This window comes from Periophthalmus magnuspinnatus, chromosome 15 (assembly GCF_009829125.3).
Source record: "Periophthalmus magnuspinnatus isolate fPerMag1 chromosome 15, fPerMag1.2.pri, whole genome shotgun sequence".
Taxonomy (NCBI): domain Eukaryota; kingdom Metazoa; phylum Chordata; class Actinopteri; order Gobiiformes; family Gobiidae; genus Periophthalmus; species Periophthalmus magnuspinnatus.
The window spans coordinates 4123207-4143196 of NC_047140.1; the positions used below are offsets into that span (position 1 = coordinate 4123207).

The 19990-nt window shown below is 37.4% G+C and overlaps 1 long non-coding RNA gene across 1 annotated transcript in view; it reads right to left on the reverse strand.

The window, feature by feature from the left end:
- Nucleotides 1–13995: 13995 nt before the first annotated feature.
- LOC129456839 (uncharacterized) overlaps nucleotides 13996–19990 on the reverse strand; it is a 49903-nt gene continuing 43908 nt past the window's right edge. The window contains exons 2-3 of the long non-coding RNA XR_008648969.1: nucleotides 16168–16225; nucleotides 13996–14183 (exon numbers count right to left, since the gene is read on the reverse strand). This is a non-coding gene — a long non-coding RNA (uncharacterized LOC129456839). The remainder of the gene's footprint in view (nucleotides 14184–16167; nucleotides 16226–19990) is intronic.

Genomic DNA, 19990 nt, shown 5'->3' on the forward strand with positions numbered 1-19990 from the left:
TGGTGATAAAAATTGAATTGTGATCTCATAAAAATCACAAAGTCCTGATTCACCATTTTTCTCTTTAATGCAGCTCTATGCTCAAACAAAGACGCTTTTTTTAGGCTTCAGCGAGCGACAAGTGGATTTAACCTGTGCTGGAAGAAATACTCAGTTTTGTTATTTAAGTATAAGTCGCGATACCTGACCAAAAAAATACTCAAGTAAAAAAGTATTACATGAAAGTAAAGTATTAAAGCACCCATTTAAAAATGCCATTAAAGAGTAAAAATTGACGGTTTTAAGATCAAATTTTTTTATTTTTTTTTAACAGAAACAATTGAATCATTTTTTTTTTTTTTCCTATCTGTTTTTATGTGCATATTTTTGTTTGTGAAAGCTTCAAATGAGTTAAAAATCCCCCTCCCCCAGCAGCTCTCAAATAATAATAAAAAATACTTTTACTTTTCAGTCCAGTTCAAAAATGTAGTGGAGTAGGAAGTACAGATAGTGCTTTCAAATGTAGTGAAGTAAATGTAAAAAGTATCCATTTTAAAATCTACTTAGTCCAGATAGAATAAAGTACAGATACCTAAAATTAACCACTTAGGTACAGTACTTTACTACTTTCACTTTGTTACAATCCACTTCTGGACTTAAGCAACTGCAATGAAATGAGGTTTTAAACATGATCCAATAGATACCTCTTCAAAGCCATATGACGCTACTAATTTTGAATTAATTGTGATCTGGCACCAAGAAAATGATGATATTATTTTTTTGGCATCTTACCCACCCCTGCTCCATCACGCCTTAAGTCAGGCACAAACACAGCCGTGCACTAAATTATTTATTTATTTATTTTATTTATTTATTTTTTTTAAAGTGATGCATGTGAAAAGAAGTAGCTCATTGGTCATCTATCATTTTGAACAAACTCATGCCTGCCTCATATTTACACAGTTTAGTTCTTCACTCATTGATTCTGCAAAAATTCATGATGTTTTTCAGTCTGCTGATATATTTTTTTTAATTTCTTTTTTCTTTGTAAGCAGCCACATTTGTTTTTGATATGGACGGACCATGCGTGTCCCTGAAAAGCAGAAAAAAAGAAGACAGGAGACAGCAAGAGGTGCACGTAAACAAGATGATGGAGAGGAAAGGAGCAGCTGCCAGAAAATAAATATTATCTGAAAAAATATAGATGATAAATTACAAAACTGAAACTTACTTGTGGCACAGACACAAAAACCATAAAGCAGGATTATATATTAAAAAATCTAAGTTGTCAAAATGTTGCTACTGCCCATGGATTGGAATAAAAAGGCTACAACAAATGTAGATCACTGAAACGATTAATCGAGAAAATTAAGTAATTTGAACCATTGTGGTGCTTGTTTTCTTATGTGCTGCTGCTTTCTTATGTGAGTGCTGCTTTTGACACTGTGGATCATGGGATCCACTTAGAGAGACTAGAGGAGAGGACTGGGTGGGCATCTCTGGTACCACACTAAACTGGTTTAAGTCCTATCTAGCAGGGAGTACTTTGTTGAAATTGGAAAAAGTGTCTCAGATAAAATGTCCCTGACCTGTGGGGTGCCCCAGGGGTCAATCCTGGGACTCCTGTTGTTCAATCTCTACATGCTGTTAGGCCAGTTAATACGCAGCAATAATGTGTCCTACCACAACTCTGCAGATGACACTCAGATCTATGTCTCACTGCAGCAGGTGAATATGGACCAGTGGATTCACTCACTGCATCCAACAGATCAGTGTGTGGATGCAATACAGCTTTCTCCAGATAAACTCAGACAAGACTGAAGTCATCATCTTTGACCACAGAAACATAGACAAAGTGTCAGCAGTCACCTCCAGTCTCTCTCTCTAAAACCTTCAAATCAGGCTAAATCTAGGGGTAATAATGGACTCAGACTTGAACTTTAACAGCCACAAATAAATAACATCTGCAGCCACTCTGAAAGAGCAGTAAGACAGCTGCAGTGCATCCAGAACACTGCTGCACTAAACCAGGAAGTACTTCACACATGCCACATGAACCATCTCACACTCTGAGGACTTCAGGGACCGGCCTCCTGCTGGTGCCCAGAGTCAGGACTAAACATGGGGAATCAGTGTTTCAGTTTTATGCAGCTAAAACCTGGAAAAGTCTTCCTGAAGATGTGAGACAGGCCTCTACTTTGACAATGTTTAAATCCAGGCTCAAACGATTCTGTTTATCTGTGCATACGACTGAAAGGTTTTTTATTCTGCATTCTTCTGTTTTAATGTTAATTTTATGATGATTATTTGTGATTATTTATGTTTTGATTTGTGTGATTTTAATGTCTTTCTTATTCTTTAAGCGCTTTGAATTACTTTGTGTACTAATTGTGCTATACAAATAAACTTGCCTTGCCTTATGTCCTGTCACGATAACACATTAGAAAACATGATATATTGCTGCAGAAGAAAATCACGATAAACGATAATATTGAAACTACTTTATGCCACTGACACAATAACAATAAAGCAGGGTATTTCTAATAAACCATTTTTAAAAGCACAGTATCGTTAAAATAATGAGCTACAGCAAAGAAATAGTAGAAAGAACCAATAATTAGTCCTGGAAATGACTTTTTCATCCCTCTACAGCTCAAATTTTATCGTATTACATTAAAAAAAATACCAGAAACATCCCCACTTGTGCAACAAAAATATGCAGACCATAAATACTGAGCCCCAAAATATATTGTTCTAGCTTTCATATACTGAAGGATAAGTCGATATAGTAGTTATCATGACAGGCCTACACGGCGCCTGTATAACACGAGAGCAATGTATTTTAAATCCAAACCAGTGAAATAAAAGAGAGAGGTGAGAGGCAACAACACACATATGTGTTAGCTCTTATCTTAGCTGTAGTGATGTCACATAAAACTCATATCTACTGTAACTGTAGGTTTCTGTCTGCTAACAAGTAAATAAGTAATATTCTAGGGAATTTTTTAATTGGTAAAAGTGAAATGATGTTGATTTGGTGACATACTGATGTGCAATTAAGAATAAAAGGTGTTATTTCAAGCAGACACAGCTTGTTTGTTTCAACTATTAACTGTAACTTAAAAGAAATATGGTCAGTGGTCAGATTGTGATATAGCACGTTATATATTGCAACTCAAAGCACTTTACGTCAAGAAAAGTATTCAGTAGTCATCTGTGGGATCTGGAATCACACCGCCAACCTGTGGAGCAGTGGATCCGCTCAACCAATGACTAATTTCAAACTGCCAACCTTCAGATTCAGATTCCACTGTTGTTTATCTCTAATATGCTTTTAAGGATATTTTATAGAAGGTAAAAACAGAATGGATTACTCGATTAATCAAAATAACTAACCCATACATGACTCGATTATTAAAATTATAAACAGCGGCAATCCTGCAGGTAACCCAGGCAACCAACGGATTATGGCTTTAACAAAACAATTGGCTTTGGTGAAAACAGACACACCAGATGAATTACAGTGCTACAGTAACAGTAATGCTATTTCAGAAAGTGAAATCCTTTGTTGGTGAGGAAAAGAAAAGATGAAGAGGATTATAAAGGGCATTCCAATGAACCCTGCCTTATTTGTTTCAGAACTTTATCCAAGAAGGACATCAAATTGGAACATGGAAAGATTGATAAGCGTGTGGAAGCCAAAAGAAAAGATTGCATTGTTTTGGAAAGAGACCAACAGACTTAGCTTGGCACAAATACTGAGACAGATGCTAGTCGTTCAAATGTACAATGATTCTTGTTTCACTTTTTAACCTCGGGTTTGTTGGTGCCTGGTTCCTATTCGAGTAACTGGACAGTGGCCAGCTGTGAGAGTTAGTGGAATAAACATATAAAAAGCCTGCAAGCTGACAGATATAGAAATGATCATATGTTGCCAAAACGTCTGATGCGGACTTATGAATTCAACCTGAAGGGCAAATCAAACTACAGGGCTGTGAATGATACTATTTCATGACTCTACTTTCTAGTCCAATTGAATTTCAGCCTCATTCACTTTAGAGAAATGTTTGGCACATTTTATCCAGCATCAGGTCTTTGAACAATGCTCTGTCAAAATGGTACAAAGGTTTCAGAAGTAGTCATGAGGGTGATGTTTTTGAAATCAAGACATCTGACACCCATCCAAAACCCATTTTCAATTCGATGGCACTGGTCAGAGTTGCCAGATTATCAGAGAGCAACAAGCGACAAAGCCCAAGAGCGAGCGACGTGAGCCCTAGAAAATGGCAACAAGTTGAACATTGTGTGTCACCACTGAAGGAGCACTAATGAGATGCACAGATTTTTTTTTTTATTAGCATATTTAACATCAATAATGACTTTAAAACATGAATATCTTGTTTTTCAATCATTTACACACATGACATGAAACACAACTTGCCACTTAAATTAAAGCTACTAGGAGTAATAATAACGCACTGATGCCTTCTTTGATTGTGCAGTAACTATAGGAAAGAACCTAGCCAGGATGCTAATAGGTGTAAAATCACTCATTAGGGGCTTGAATGACTATGCTAAGGAGGACTCAGGCACTGTGCACACTTAGGCTAGCACAATAGACCTAGCCTCTAAACAGAACTGTAAACAAGAAGTGTTTTGAGTTTCAGTGTAGTTAGCTCCTCCCTTCAGACAGATATAAGGCAGTAATCTGACCAGAACTGGATGAGCAGCCAAACAACGTTTTGCTCAGTTCATAGATTTTATTTTTCTTTTGCAATGCACTGGGCTAAATTGGTCCTCATTATGGGTCGTTCTACCCGTGTTGTGATCTGTCTAACTCTCTCACTGCTGTTAAGTACCTGATTAGCATTTGATTTACTCTAATGTATACAGCAGGCAGGTTAACCCACCATTTCTGTTGAAAGAGGGATTCTCTTTTTTTCTGTGTGGGATCAAAACTTCTTGATTTCAAAAACAGTATCCAGATGACTACCTCTGAAACTTTTCTAGCTTTAACGATTGAGGGATTACAGCGGCTCTGTTGAAATGTTTAATTACTCAATAACAATAAGTGTCTCCTGTTTTCATCTAGAGACGGTTTTCAGACATTTACCATTAATATGTGGGACTTAAACTAAAAATGGTCAAATGTCATATTTCAAAAGATATAGGACCAGCCCCATCAAATCAATAATATCTGCAGCTTTGTACCATCTAAAAAACATTGCAAAAATTAATCATATACCGTCAAAGTCAGGCTCTGCACTGGCTCCTGTGGCTCAGAGAATAGACTTCATGGATCGACCTGAATCAGTGTTTCAGTTTTATGCATCTTAAGCCTGGAACAGACTTCTTAAAGATGTGAGACAGGCCTCTACTTTGACAATGTTTAAATCCAGACTCCAAACTGGTCTGTGCTTATGACTGAAATGCTTTTATTCTGCACTCTTCTCTTTTAATGTTCATTTTATGGTGATTATTTATGTTCTGATTTGTTGTATTATGATTTTAATGTCTTTCTTATTCTGTAAAGCACCTTGAATTACTTTGTGTATGAATCGTGCTGTACAAATAAACTTGCCTTGCCCAGGTACACTCACTGATTTAGTGAGAAGCAGATTTTATACTCTGATATTTAATTCCTCAGAAAGTTATTTGTGACTTTGGATAGTTGGAACTTTGATGTCAAACTTTCTTAACTTCCTCTAAAAAATGTCCTTCTGTCTGTCTGCGGCACCAAAATTTGCCCGTTCAATCACTTGTAACTCTTTTTTCTGTCAAGAGGAAGAGGCTATTCCATCAAATGCTTAGAAATGTGTAGTTTAAGTTCCCTTTTACTAAAGCCTTTTCGAGCTCAGATTTCCACCACCCAGACGTGATAATCCAGCACTGCCACGTCCTCTAGACTAATATCAATTACCAGGGCTTTAAGAGGGACATATGGCAGTTGTTCTTTAGACGTTTTATCCCTGGTTAAGGGTCAGGCCAGAGGTGACTGATATGTGATCTCAGCTTCTTTTAACATGAGTGACTGAAACGAATGAGGGGCCAGACATACAGTTATCATTAGTCAGATCCCTTCTTTGTTTCTTGGCATGCTTTAGTACATTGTATGTACGTCTGACTCAAAAAAATACCATCTGATTTTGCCTCTATACACCCGGAAAACAAAACAAAATCAGAATTTTGGCGAGACAGAAGGGAGTCAAGAACTATTTCATGGAATACACAGAACATACAACTACTTAAACTTAAATTTGAAATATAAAATCAGCATAGAAATCTTAAAGGGCCCATATTACGCTATTTTCTGAACTGTTATAATGTTGTTTCCTCATCACAAACAGAGCTGGAGTTGTGTTTTTTGTTTCATTCACACATGTTTAACACACAAACCCTGCATATTTAGACTAGAGTTCTTTCCTCTGTGATGTCATGTGGTAATACAGGAAGTGGTCCACTGTGTTTCTTAAATTCAATCACTTCACTAGAATCAATTGTATGATTTCAGCTCTGGAATTGTCCATTTCTACTAAACAAAAGCTAAAAGCAGCTGTTAACCTGAAAACTACCACTACATGACATCACAAGGTGGAACAGAGCATTTTGAGGTTTGGAGATGTAGACAAACTAATAATAAAGGATTGCTCAAACATGTGTGAATGAAACAAAACACAACTCCAGGACTGTTTTTGAGAAGGTAACAGGATTATAAAGTTGCTTAAATCTCACAAGAATCCACTTTGTGTAACACAGGCCCTTTAAGAACAGCATGACAGGTGATAGTGTTTTTCCTTATATATTGCTCTGATATTGAACATTTAGCTCATATTTCTTGATCTCTCTATTTTTTCAGCTGCCCCAGTCAGTGTGTGTCCTTGTGTCATTCCCAGTTTGCCCTTAATGCATCAGACTTGTCTTTTAAAGGGACAATAGTGAGTTGAAATAGAAATCGGCTAAAATGCACAATCTTGAAAAATATGTGTTCTATCTTATATAAATACATGTTGTGATTATTTTTACAAAGTGACATATTTATTAATTTGTGGACCTTGTTTTAAATAGTGATATCCGCAAATATCAGTAATCTTCCAAAGCAACAGGCCAATCATCAGTTGTTGGCTGAAAAAAATCTATATCAGACCCTCTCTAATGACTACAGCTCACTTCAGATTAGTGTTGTGAAGATAATAAAAGTTTAAAGTTGATTTTGATACTACAGAAAAGGTTTGATTCCCAATACCACAATGATAATAAAACACACACTAAATGTAATTTCTTTGATATTACCAGGCCTATCACACATTACTATATCTTATCATTCAATATATGACAGGCAGAATGATATTTTCTTCAGGCTCAATAATCATCATATGTACCTTCTCGTCGTGCTACTAGGGCATTTTGTCTGACTTTTTCTAATAGTATTAAGTCTTTCTGATAACATTGAGTAGTAGTTGGTTGAATAATTAAGTTCTATAACAAATTACAGATACTAAAACTAATGTAATTGTGCTATTCATTTATTGCAGGCCACATTTTTCCATAAGATTGACTTAGCAAAACGGTTCACTGGCATCATGCTGTTTTAGGGTTTTTTTGTCAGTGGTAAATGTAGTTTCAATATTATCGTATATCATGATATTTTTCAGTAGTAATATATCATCTTGACAGGTCTAGATTTCACCACATGGTCTTCTACCAGCTCTTGCCCAGCTCAAGACCATTCTAAGACTATTCAGGTAATGTCCAACTTTATTCTGTTCATGATTTTATTTCAGTATCAATATCTATCCAAATATGTGATTTCAAAACAACTTTCAGTATTAATTAGCACCTGGGTATTGTTACTTTGACTACTTGTCCTTGTACTTCCTCAAAGTTATAAATTACACTTGTTTACAGGCACATTCACACGCCCCGGTGAGAAAACTTTTCCACTTAACCACTCACTCTACAGTCGTGACTGTAGAGCAGGGACAACCTAAGAGCACCTGCCAGCAGTCGTCGCCATTATAATGTGGTCCTTGTCAGCTTCGATTGCCCTTTTCTCACTTATATCGACGCCTTCGCTTCCACATACCCGGCTACTGACATGTATCAAGGTAACTACATAATTATTCTCATTGTCTTGACCAGAGAATGTTTCACTGTCTGATCCTCCATTGAACGGTGATTATAATAGAAAAAAAAAGTTAATTTTCACAACACATGCTAAAGCCAGGAGTGAAATGGCATGCATGGTGAAGTTATATGTCAAAGAGGCATTTATAAGAAGGAAGTTAATGTAGAGGTTAGCAGGTCGTGTACTAGCAAAACTGTTGACCTCTAGAAACTCTGCAGTTTAATTATGTGCTAGAACTTGCTGTTTAACTGTTAGATTGCACATTTGTTGTCCTGGTTTATGGTTAATATCTCCATAATCACTGGGCCTATCCATATGAAACAACAACTGGCACAAAGTTTAACATATTGACCAAAATCAGGAATTAAAAGTTGAATAATTTTTTCACTATAGTTTGACAAAGAGGTGCCATTACTCAAGATGCGATAGAACTATTACGTATGTCTATGTGTCAGCCCCAAAATGAACAAAAACAACTATTTATAAAGAAAAATGTCCTAGCAAATAATGTATTTATGTAAAGACAGAATCATCTTTAAGACACAAGATTAATACGACAAGTTTCTGGAGCCAGTCTCTAATAAAATGTAAGAGTTTCGACTATTGTGCAACATGAGATTGGATTTTATTTAAAAAATAGTGAATCTGTCCTTGTGTTATACAGGCCTCTGCCCTCCACCTGCACTCAAGTTGTAGAACGTGAACACAACTCAACCACAACCACAACTAAATGTGAGTTCCACGCACAATAACCCATGCGCTGTGACAAAGAATTGAAGGAAGAAACAACAGCATGAACACATTCATTTTATTATGCAAAGTAAAGTTTTAGCTCATGATCCAAGAGCTTAAGTGAAACAAGTTGACAATTTTTTTTTATATTTGTATTTCTTAACAAAGGAGTCTTTTAAAATGGAAAATTAAGTAGCTTTGTGTGTAGGTGTATGGACAACATTTATAAACAATGGCAACTTTATATGTGGAGAAACACTGCATATGTTTCAGCACATTTTGAGACAGTGGATTTATTTGAAAATAGTGGCAGATAAATGATTTTCCAGGTCCATGCACAGTTAGTTCCTGTGTCCCCCTTCTCCCCCCGCCCAATATATATATACACACATACACACACACACATACATACACAGAGGTACACATTGTTTAAAGTATGTAGGTGATATGTCTAGAATTCATCATACATATTTCATCAATATCACCCATCTGCATATTCAGATTTGAAGTAAACATAATCAAATAAAAATGTTATATCATGTGAATAGTTGTTTACATTTGCAGTTTTGATTCTCAATCCAGAGACCAGAGACCTTATTCCAAAAAGGTTCACCTGGTCTTTTTTTTTTTTTTTTTTTGGTCCAAAGTAGTCAGAGAGAAAACCCTTAAACCAACTTACAATAAACCCAAAAGAGATCATAAGATGTGACCTCTGTAGATGACAAAAAAGGCATCTCAGGTTCAGATGTGAATTTATTGTTGTTCTTAAACACATAGGAGCACATGTTACAGCTAATGCCTTTTATTGCTTAAAACTGTGAAAAACAGAGCTAGTTCTTTGTAAAGAGTTGTTTTTGCATGAACTCCAGTGCAGGTGGAGTTCATGTTTGGGTTAGATGCATAGAGATATGTAATAGTTTTGAGAGCTTTTACTATTCCCCTTTTGTCTTTAGTCGACTTCAGCCCTATCACGTCTCTAAGGCTGAATAATAGCACCACTTTGTGAAACTGTTTAATTTTTGTTCATTTCTGATCTCGTCAATACGTTGAACTTTGTGCCAGTTTTTGTTTCATGTGGACAGACCAAGTGATTACAGAGACATTAAAGAGTCCATACTACGTGATTTTCTGATCTATATTATAATGTCATTTCCTCATCAAAAACATAGCTAGAGTTGTGTTTTGCTTCTTTCACACATATTTAGCACACAAACCCTGTAAATTTAGGCTTTAGAGTTCTTCTCTCAAACAGAAAACACTCTGTTCCACCTTGTGATGTCATGTAGTAATACAGGAAGTGCTCCATTGTGTTTTTAAACTCCACACAACAACTAGAATTAGACAATTTCATCCCTGGAATTGTCGTTTTTAAACCTCTAATTATTCACAGTGATGAGTTTATAAGTGCTTTCCACAACTTTCAGAGAACAAAGTGGTGTTTGAGCATCACAGTAATGCTAATAACAACTAGCATCCTAACAGCACACCAGCGTTACTTCCTGGTTCATGTCTGATATAAAACTCCTTTTAGATGCAGGCAGCACGGTGGTCTTATTTAGACTCTAATAGCTGCTTTTACAAAACATCTGTAGAGGGCCAAAACAAATTGTCCTGTATTACATGAAGAAATTGAGTACAGCCCCTTTAAAATTTGCAAAAAGAGATCCGTAATAACGTATTCAAGGTCTCAAGAAGAAAGGTTTTAAAACACACCATTACTCCCTCTCTGCACACTGGGTCCTGTTTGGATCCATTACATCCATTTGAGGAGAGCACACAAATTACCCTCAGACTACACTACCTGTTTTTCCTTTGTCCTGGAAAAATCTCAGCGAAACTACATAAGGTGCTGGTTTAAACATCCCCATTATAACCACACGTCTGCTGACAGGAGAAACACAAAATCATTGCCTCCATTTTTGGCTGAAACGCACCACCATTTGACAAAGGCAGATTATGTTACAACGTTACAGTAAAACCGCACGACGTCCCGGGATCGGATTTTTTTCACAACGGGGCTTCGATTGTGAGCATTTTTATTCTTTCTGACACAATCAAGCAGAAGAGGGCATCGACTGCTTTTGTCTCAGCTCAAAGACAAACAGTGACAAACATAATCAATCAGACGAGAAAGCCCAACTGTCTCGTCTCCTTCTCTGGTGCAATAAAATAGGTACTGAAAAAAAACATTGATCTTATTTCAAACGAATGCAATGACCTACTGAACAAAACTGATGAGACGTACACTTTGCAAAGGCCCAGAACCTCGCGGTCAATACTAATAACACCATCATTACTTGTGTGAAATAAGAGAAGTGGAAGAGACTTAATAAAACATACCTCTCCGCTTTAAGAATTTCCACTTTCTTTTGTGGAAGTGATTCAAATCAAAAGCAACCTTCAAATTACTCTTTCAGTTTTTTGTCCTCGTTACCATAATGATCCACTTTGGCTTTACAGTCATCTTTAATAGTTGTTACACGCTGTTAATTCAAATGTTCAAATTCAATAATTGGACCAAAACCAAATGTCTTAAGTAATAGTTTAATAATTGTCACAGATTTAGTGTGACTCTTAGCCCTGTCACTGTAATTACTACATTGAAATGGAACAATATATATTGGGGCTCAGTATTTAGTCGTTCTCCGATCCAAAGGTGGGTGGTTTGAATCCCGCTCTCGTCATAAACATCACTGGTAGAGCGGTTAGATTTATGTATAAAAGTGACCATTTACCTTTTACTATTTTTGCATTACTAGTATTAATTCTCAATATGGTGCCAGTAAAAAGTAACAAGCTTTTTTTGAGTATTAAAGTTGCGTTTACATTTTTTAAACAATAGTAGTATTTGTACTGTAAGGTATTTTCTAGCAGTGCAGCACTACATCAAATGCAGAGGAGCGTAGGGGCAACAAGATAACACCTATGTTCTGGTCTTTTGGTTAAAGCCACTTCTTATCTGTAGCGCCTCTCACTCAGGAATGTGTGACCCCCACTCTGAGAGGAGTATAGAACAGTCACCTCGTTCGACATTGCTTAAAGTTTTTTCATGTGTAACACCATGCAAACCAGAAGAAGAACCGCCTCACGAACACATACCTTGAACGACTCTATAAAAACAGTCAATATGCACATCTCTGGACTCTCTTCTGTCCTTTCCTTTGCTTCATTATTCACTTTACCTGTGTGGAACTCATAGAACCTTCTGACTTTATGCTTCAGTCTGCTGGTCCTCTTTGATGCTTACACCAGAAATGAACATTCTTACAGATGGACATTACAGATTAGCCTTGGCTATAAATAACTTAAAAAATAATAATAAATGTAGAAATATATAAAACTCTTTCAGCTCAGTTCTCTGTCTTCAGTGTGAGAAAAGTGGGACTCAGGGTCTTTTTGAGGCGATACTGGTATTTGTCTTTCTGTTGTGGCCGAAAACTGATATTTAGCTTTTAAAAATCTATATTTCAGACCAAATTTATGTTAAGCTATAGTAAAGTTTGCTAATGAACTTATTGCTTTTGTAAAAATAATAGAATTTATTTATCTGAGATGATTTTTCACTCATTTAGTCCGCTCAAAAAGACAAATGTGATGCACTGAGGACAGACTGTGAATAACACTGTTTACACTGTTGGCCAATATAAAGCAGAGGAGCCATTTCATAACAAAACAGACGTGATGTGTCCAGTCACCCAAACTGAAAGAGCTGCTTACAGAAGGCACACATTGTTGTAATGGCTCAATAAGTGCTTTGATTAAGTTGATGTATTATTATTTTAAGAAAATATGTCAGTACAAATTGTTTTTGCTGTCCAAACAGGAAATGGACTGAATTGCACTTTGCACATCCACTGTCCACCACATTACAGGGCCAATCGTTCGGGCGATTTATGGCGCAATTAAGGCCGTAACTCAGGAGACGGAACTGCAGGTCAGGCTGGGGATGTTGTTTTGAAAGGTTAAAATCAAACTATTGCTGGTCATAAAAGGACCTCACTTTCCCCTTTCCGTATGAGCCTGTAATCAGACACAAACTTTAGATTATTTATCCACATTTAATGTCTGTTGGAGCTTGACATGTGAACTTGTGGTACTCCCATTATCCCCCTGTGCTGCTGTGCTGTTAACCTCACTAGTTATTGCCACCTCTATAAAACCTTTACATAAAACCTGGGAAAATGGGGGCTACGCGATGTGGCAACAAAAGAATCTACAATTTGTTTCCTCATATTGATCAATCACATTTTTTTTTAATTTAATTAATTTAAAAATTAATTAATGCCAGAGTATGAAACTGTTTAGACAAAAACAGACTATTTCACTTTGGTTATGTTATGTGTTGCACTGAAACCTTAGAAAAACATGCACTGTGAGTGGGCTCGCGTCTCCACAAACCTGACTCATCCTGCTTTCCATGAAAATGTCGTTCGTTTGGCAATAATCTACTACTCGGTGACTTAAAACTTCTCTATATCTATGGAAAATGTTTTTTTAAGTAGGGCTTTGTACTTCCATGGGCTCAAGCTGGTGACTAGAAAGTTACATACTGCAACTTAACCTTAGCTTACACAACAAACGAATGCTTTCCACTCAAAGTTTGAACTCTGCTCCAAACCACATGCTTTTACTGTCACAGGACTGGCTGTAGACCTGGTGATTAAAACAACCCAAACTAAACGTGATTTAGAAATGACGATGCTGTAGTGCACATGTTGGAAAAGGGTAAATTTACTTTCTAGTTATTTCCCCAGCATGGAAGGAATGCATTAGGCTGTGAGTTACGGTGCTGATGCTACGAGCCAGTCTGAGGTTTGATCCTGCAACCGCATCACTGAATGTCAAAAACACAAAACACTTCGTGAAGTCACCCTGCGCAACAAAATTTATTTACAGCAATAACTTAGACAGGAACATGGCACTGGGCCCACCATTTGGGAACAACTTTTGCGTCACATTCTTGTAACTGGTGTTGCTGGCTAGACTTGATGAAAATGGAAAAACGGAAGAAAAAAAAAAAAAACAACGATGTAAAAGGAACATTTAATACATTTATCTTAAGTGACTGCGTTATCAATTGAAGTTCTCGTGTTAATTATATCATTCTCAAAAGATACCAGAATGTATTGAAAAAGCCATTATTCGTGCATGAGTCGGCTTTCTGAAAAACAGCCCTCCTCTGTTGACTCCTTTGTTCAATGGCGCTCAATAACAAGGGCACAATGAGCAATGACGCAGCGCTGGTGTGTCCTTCCATGTTCTCCGGGGCTGCGTTGAAAAAGTAGTCCCTTAATGAAGTCTGGAGCAGTGAATAGAGTGGTGTGGCAAGGCTTCTTTATCTGAAGTGCTATGTAAATGTGAAAGGAAAGGCCAAGAGGGATTCAACTCATAGCATAGATTGTTTATTCTTCATGCAAGTCAGGAACGCTCTCTATATTATCGTTACAGTCTGCAATGCGATGTTTCACAGTGGCCGAAATTGTATCCTTTAAGAAATGAACGCACGACTTTCAATCTTGTAAATTGACAGAAAACGCTAATAAAAATGAATATGTTGGGCCCCGGCTGCTGCAAACTAGACTATAGATTTCATTCACAGTGAAGAGGACTTGGGTAAAAAAAATATTGTCTCAAAAGTGTGATAAGCCCCTTAAAAATATTACAACCACATGATCACAAAGATGAATTCAATCCAAAAAGTCATGATGATTGCCCACCAAAAATGTTTCTACCAGCAAATAAACATACTCAGACATGAAAACTCCACCAAGAAAGAGTTAGTTTACTCTTGATAACAAAAGGAAATGCAATTTTGCTACAGAACCTACCTGGACAACCGAGGGATTACAAAGACATCTACTGACTTGGCAACTTTCCTCACAGCCCATCAGAGGACATCACAAGTACAATAAAACTACCTTTTCAATCTTTTTTATGAGACATATATAATCCAAACTGGAATGATTACTTTTTGACTCCAGACATAGAATCTGAAATCAGCCAAAACAAAATAACGTCCAAAATACAAGACTCTCCAACAATCGCATGTTTAACTATGAAAACATCTCTGCTTCTCTACAAATATGAACAACAACTTCACAGTTTATAGACGCGACTTATAAACATTCACAAAACAGCAATCTCACGTTTCCTGTTTGTGCAGAAGATAAATATAGGATATACAGGGTGTTCATGGAGCCTCTTTACAAAAAAATATATATATTACAAAGACAATTGATAAGTCATATCTTAATCAGACGTGTTCTATTGTACTCAGTGGCTTCCGATTTTTTATTTTTGCCCTCATTTAAAACACCTCTATATGGGCTCCATTAGTGGCACGAAGCACATCAAGACAGTGCTCGATTTCTTGCCATGTTCACTGTAGCAGAGCCTCACCAGTGGTTGCAGTTTTTTCTGTATCTTTTGCTTTAGTTCAGTAATGTCTTTGTTCAATACACAATATCTTTAACATAACTTCATAGAACCCATGATCCACACTGTGCCTTCTCTTAGGGGTTCACTCAAAAGGATCTTTAATCAACAGGATGTCTGAAATACAAAATGCAATGTGATTAAAACTTTTATAACCACCGAGCACCACAGAACATATATAATTAGCATATGTTATCAGTTGGCTTTGTAATAAAATGTTTAAATTGTAAAGAGACTTCATGGATACACTGTACATTGTAGTAGACCCAATATCAATGAAAGTTTAAACTAGGGGAAAGTCAGAACCAACAACACCAACAAAGGTTTTCACCACCTGCACATTTCACTGGCAAGCTCTTTTTGTTTTTTTTATTATTATTTTTTTTTTCTCTTATATAGAACTTTACACCTCCTCCTCCTTGGCTGTGTAAAGATGTAAGGAACCATTTATGATATTTCGAGTATTCTCATTAACTATTTATAGATCTACACCATACAAAAGGCATGAGTACTCTGACTTTGTTTAGGTTCTAGGATGTTTGGTGAGCCTTCACAGTGAAGCAGCAGTGGCACTTCTTACGGTGGGCACGTTCCAGCTCAAGTACTGACACTGTAAAGAGGAGCTGCACCCTTATGGAGACACCTTAAATATTTACCAGCAGGGCCCTGGACACGTCGCTTAAGGGCCGGACAGAGATTTGCTTGGGACGAGGAGCATCAGAAAATGTCAGGGCGCATCATCTTAGGGACATCAATAAAACATTACACAGCAAAGCACTAAAGGCCTCCCTGGTGCCCCCTGTCAGAGCGGAGTACACCAGCGCATAAGAAGTGACTGCGGGGCATCAGGAGCAGTATGGCTGTGTGTGGGAATGTGCAAAACAAAAAGAAAGTACCTGCTTGGAGTTCCAGTCATCACAGCTCATGTTGTCACTTAGTCATGTTCACAGAAACCTGTGGAGGAGAAGAAGTATAGCATAAGAAAAATATTCACTTAAGTGCGTGGAAAATTAAAAATGTGTAGACAATTTTAATGGGTTTCAAACAGGGTTGAAAAAAGTCTATTGTCCCTTTGCAGATGTGGTTGGATAAATATAAAGGGACAACAGACAGAATTGTCACTCCCTCATTTAAGACAAGTCCAAAATCTCTAAATTATTCAACCACTCAGGTTTTCCAGGTTCCAAGCAAATAAAAATCTTAACCTAAACACATAAACACATAAATGGCCTAAAATGCTCTGAAGAAAGTACAAACATAAAAATAAGTGGTTTTGCATCTAATACCCAGAAATCACAGCCATACCAGCTTATCAAAGCCTTAAGCCTTAGTTAATCAGGCCTGGTTAGTACTGGGATGGGAGACCACTGGGAATACCAGGTGCCACAGGGGGCACCAGTGGCAAAAACAGTTGTTGTGTACTTAGGCAACCTTGCCCAACTTGCCTAGTATGAATGTAGTGTGTCTGTCAGTCTGCCCCAGGGCAGCTGTGGCTACAGTATTAGCTTATCACCAACAAATGTGGAGTGAATGAATAATGCACTGTAAAGCACTCTGTGTGTCTTGAAACACTCTACATAAATCCAATGAATGTGTTCCTAATATTACTCAAGTAATTGTAAGAGTAATGGCCTTGACAGAAGATGTGATTCTTAATTTGAATGTTATGGAATTTGAAGGACAAAACAACAACAAATAATAAATCAAAGTCTGAAGAAACAACCAACCCCTGTTTGTGTTCATACAGTAACAACAGCCAGAACAGTAACTCATAAGAAGATATCTCCATGGCCTGAAGATGGTTTAACAGCCTTTCATTTCAATTAGCAGCTGAATTGTGTGGTATAGCAGAGGGGAAAAACATTTCTTTGCTATAACAAAATTAAGCATTCACATAAAATGGCAGATTTATAGTTAGACTTATGCTGAAAAAAAAACATGCTGCTAATTTCCTACATTATCTCAAGTTTATGACAGAAAATACCAATGCAAAAGTGCCCCAAGCCACAACAAAGCACATATATCCTTAAATGAATAAGGGAAACTGCTTGAAGAACCGTCTGATTTCCAATAAATCAAAATGATTAAAATAAGTGGGCCATAGAGTTGTATTTGAAAACACTAATTAGAGCCATGTTTTAGATTATGTTGTATTAAATTACATCTGACTGCAGGGGCCCATAATAGCACTTGAAATGCTTTGCCTCTGTAATTATCAAAGAAAGTTTCTACATGTGGTGACCTGCCGTGTTCCTAATATTAGAGGTGTTTCTCACAGTAAGGAATGGCTAAAGATGTGCACATCTCATTTCATAATTAAACTCATTAAAGAGCTTTTCGATAATCTTCTCCTGCCCCACTGAGACGAAGCCAATCTACACTCTCCTTCAGTGGCATTCGCAACTGATAATAAGTTCTCCTACAAAGTGTATAGGGGCTTTAGTGCTTATGGAGAACGATAGAAGAAGAGATTGTGTCACAATGAAACGAAAGAAGGCATTTTCTCCTTAAAGGTACAGTATGTAACTTTCTCAAGGTGGCACGTCATCCACATGATTCCATAGAAATAGAAAGTTAAAACCATACTTCAGAACATTCTCTGTGGAGATGGATGAGTTTTATGCCATTCTCTGTGAAACTTTAGCCAAAGGAACAACATTTCCACAGAAACAAGCAGGAGGTCGGGTTTGTGGAGATGCAGTTTTTCAGTGCAATAAACAACCAAAATTAAAGGAAAAAAGGAAACAGAAAACAAAGCAAACTAGACTTTTTTTTTTTTTTTTTTTTTAAATAACATTACATACTACGGCTTTAAGGAAACTTTTCTGTCTACATGGAAAGCTTATTGTTTCTCCTTGCAGTATTATATCAGTATGTATTTAATTGCAGGTGTTTGTATTGCTTTGAAATACCAAGTAAAAACAAACATTCTTAGTGTGGGTGAGTCTGCCTCTCCAGATCTGGGGCCTCATTTATAAAAGAGTGCATCAAAATCTGCCTGAAAGTCTTTGTAGGGACAAAATGCAAATTTCACATATGTCAAAATATACTGGGATAAAACCCTCCATATGCACTCCTCCTTGACGCAGAAATCTGTGCACATGATTCCACCTCACGCTCCTTTAACGCCTCCATTTCACCATAAAAGGACCATGCAAAGTGAGTTCTGACTGAGATTTACCTAAACATGAGCCGATAATGAACAGATTTGATTGACACATGGGTCCAAAGAGGGAGGAGTCAGGGGGAGAAGAGGACACAGGCTCGTGGAACTTTAGCGACAGTGAACTCTGCCTGTTTGACCCAACACACTGACTTATCTTGTTATTTAAACATATAAAAATAAGTGCTTTATTGAGACGATTGATGGTTTGCAGAGGCTGCAAAGAGCAAAGAGCATAAAACACACTTGGAAGAGGCTGTTTAATTCTCATATGGCTTTGCACATCCTCATATACGTGCAGGGTTTAGTGCATGAAGGACATGTCAGCACTGCAGTCTCCAAGTGCATGTGTGGAGGGGGCATGAGGAACACAGGGATGTGTTTGGGCCACGCTGTACTCACACAGTTTTTTAGAGAGGAGAGGCCAACATGGAGCCACAGTGTGTGTGCGTGTGTGTGTGTGGGGGGGGGGGGGGTGCGCACGCGCGCATGTGTGTGTGTGAGGAGGGAGGGGACAGTGTTTCCTTTGTGGATCAGCTGTAGGAGAGGGTCAGACATGTGTCCATCGTGTCATAAAAGGACACATGACGCTGCAGGAATCATCCAACATCAGCTCCAGACAGTGTTATGATACACAAATAAATGTTGCATGTTTCACACAAACTTGTGAATAAATGCTCACAATTAGATTCTGTTTCTTTTCCAGGAAAATAAAATAAAAATGAAGAGTTTCAAGCTTCCACCAAATGCATCTTCCTCACACTCTGCCCTCATGGCTCCTCTCTGCTCTCTGCCTCTGAGCCATGGCTCTGAAAAGTGGGTTTAAAATAAGTGCTTTTTTTTTTTTTTTAATAAATATCAACTTTGACGTGATGAGCTGCAAATGCACATTTCTGACATACCGTGGAACAAGTTAGACAAACCAATAATATCTCCATGGAAACAAGCAGGTGGCTTAGCCTCCATGAGAAAAGTTACACAGTACACCTTAGAATTTGAAAAAAAAAGTTGCCAAGTTGTCTAACCAAACATGTACGATACTGAATAGAGAAGTGTTATTTTTTCTGCAGTCCTTGGTCCGTCTCTGTAGTCAGTGCTCCAGGATGTCCGATCCTATCAAAATAAAATGTCAAGTTGTCATTCATGTTGTATGAGTTAGCGTGTGTTTGTGTGTGTTTAAGTGTGTGCGTGTGAGTCCATAGAGTCACCGTGACATGACGGAGGAGACAGCTCTATCACATTAGACCCGGGATAATTATAGTGCACTTACACAGGGAAGAGCATCTTGAGAAATGCATCATGGGACATGACACTAGCATTGGTGTGTGTGGAAAGAGGCTGGAGCTCATTTTCACTTTGTAGCACTAGAATGAGGAGAGTAAGAGATATACAGACAAAAGTGTACTCAAGTAACATCACTGTATTACAGTATTAGTACTAGATAGTATTAAGTAGAAAGTAACAGCAAAACTGTATTTCAGAAATCTATTCAAATAAAAGTAACTCTCTTTATAATTTGAAAAGTTCATAATGTAAAATTTCTGATGGAGGGTCTG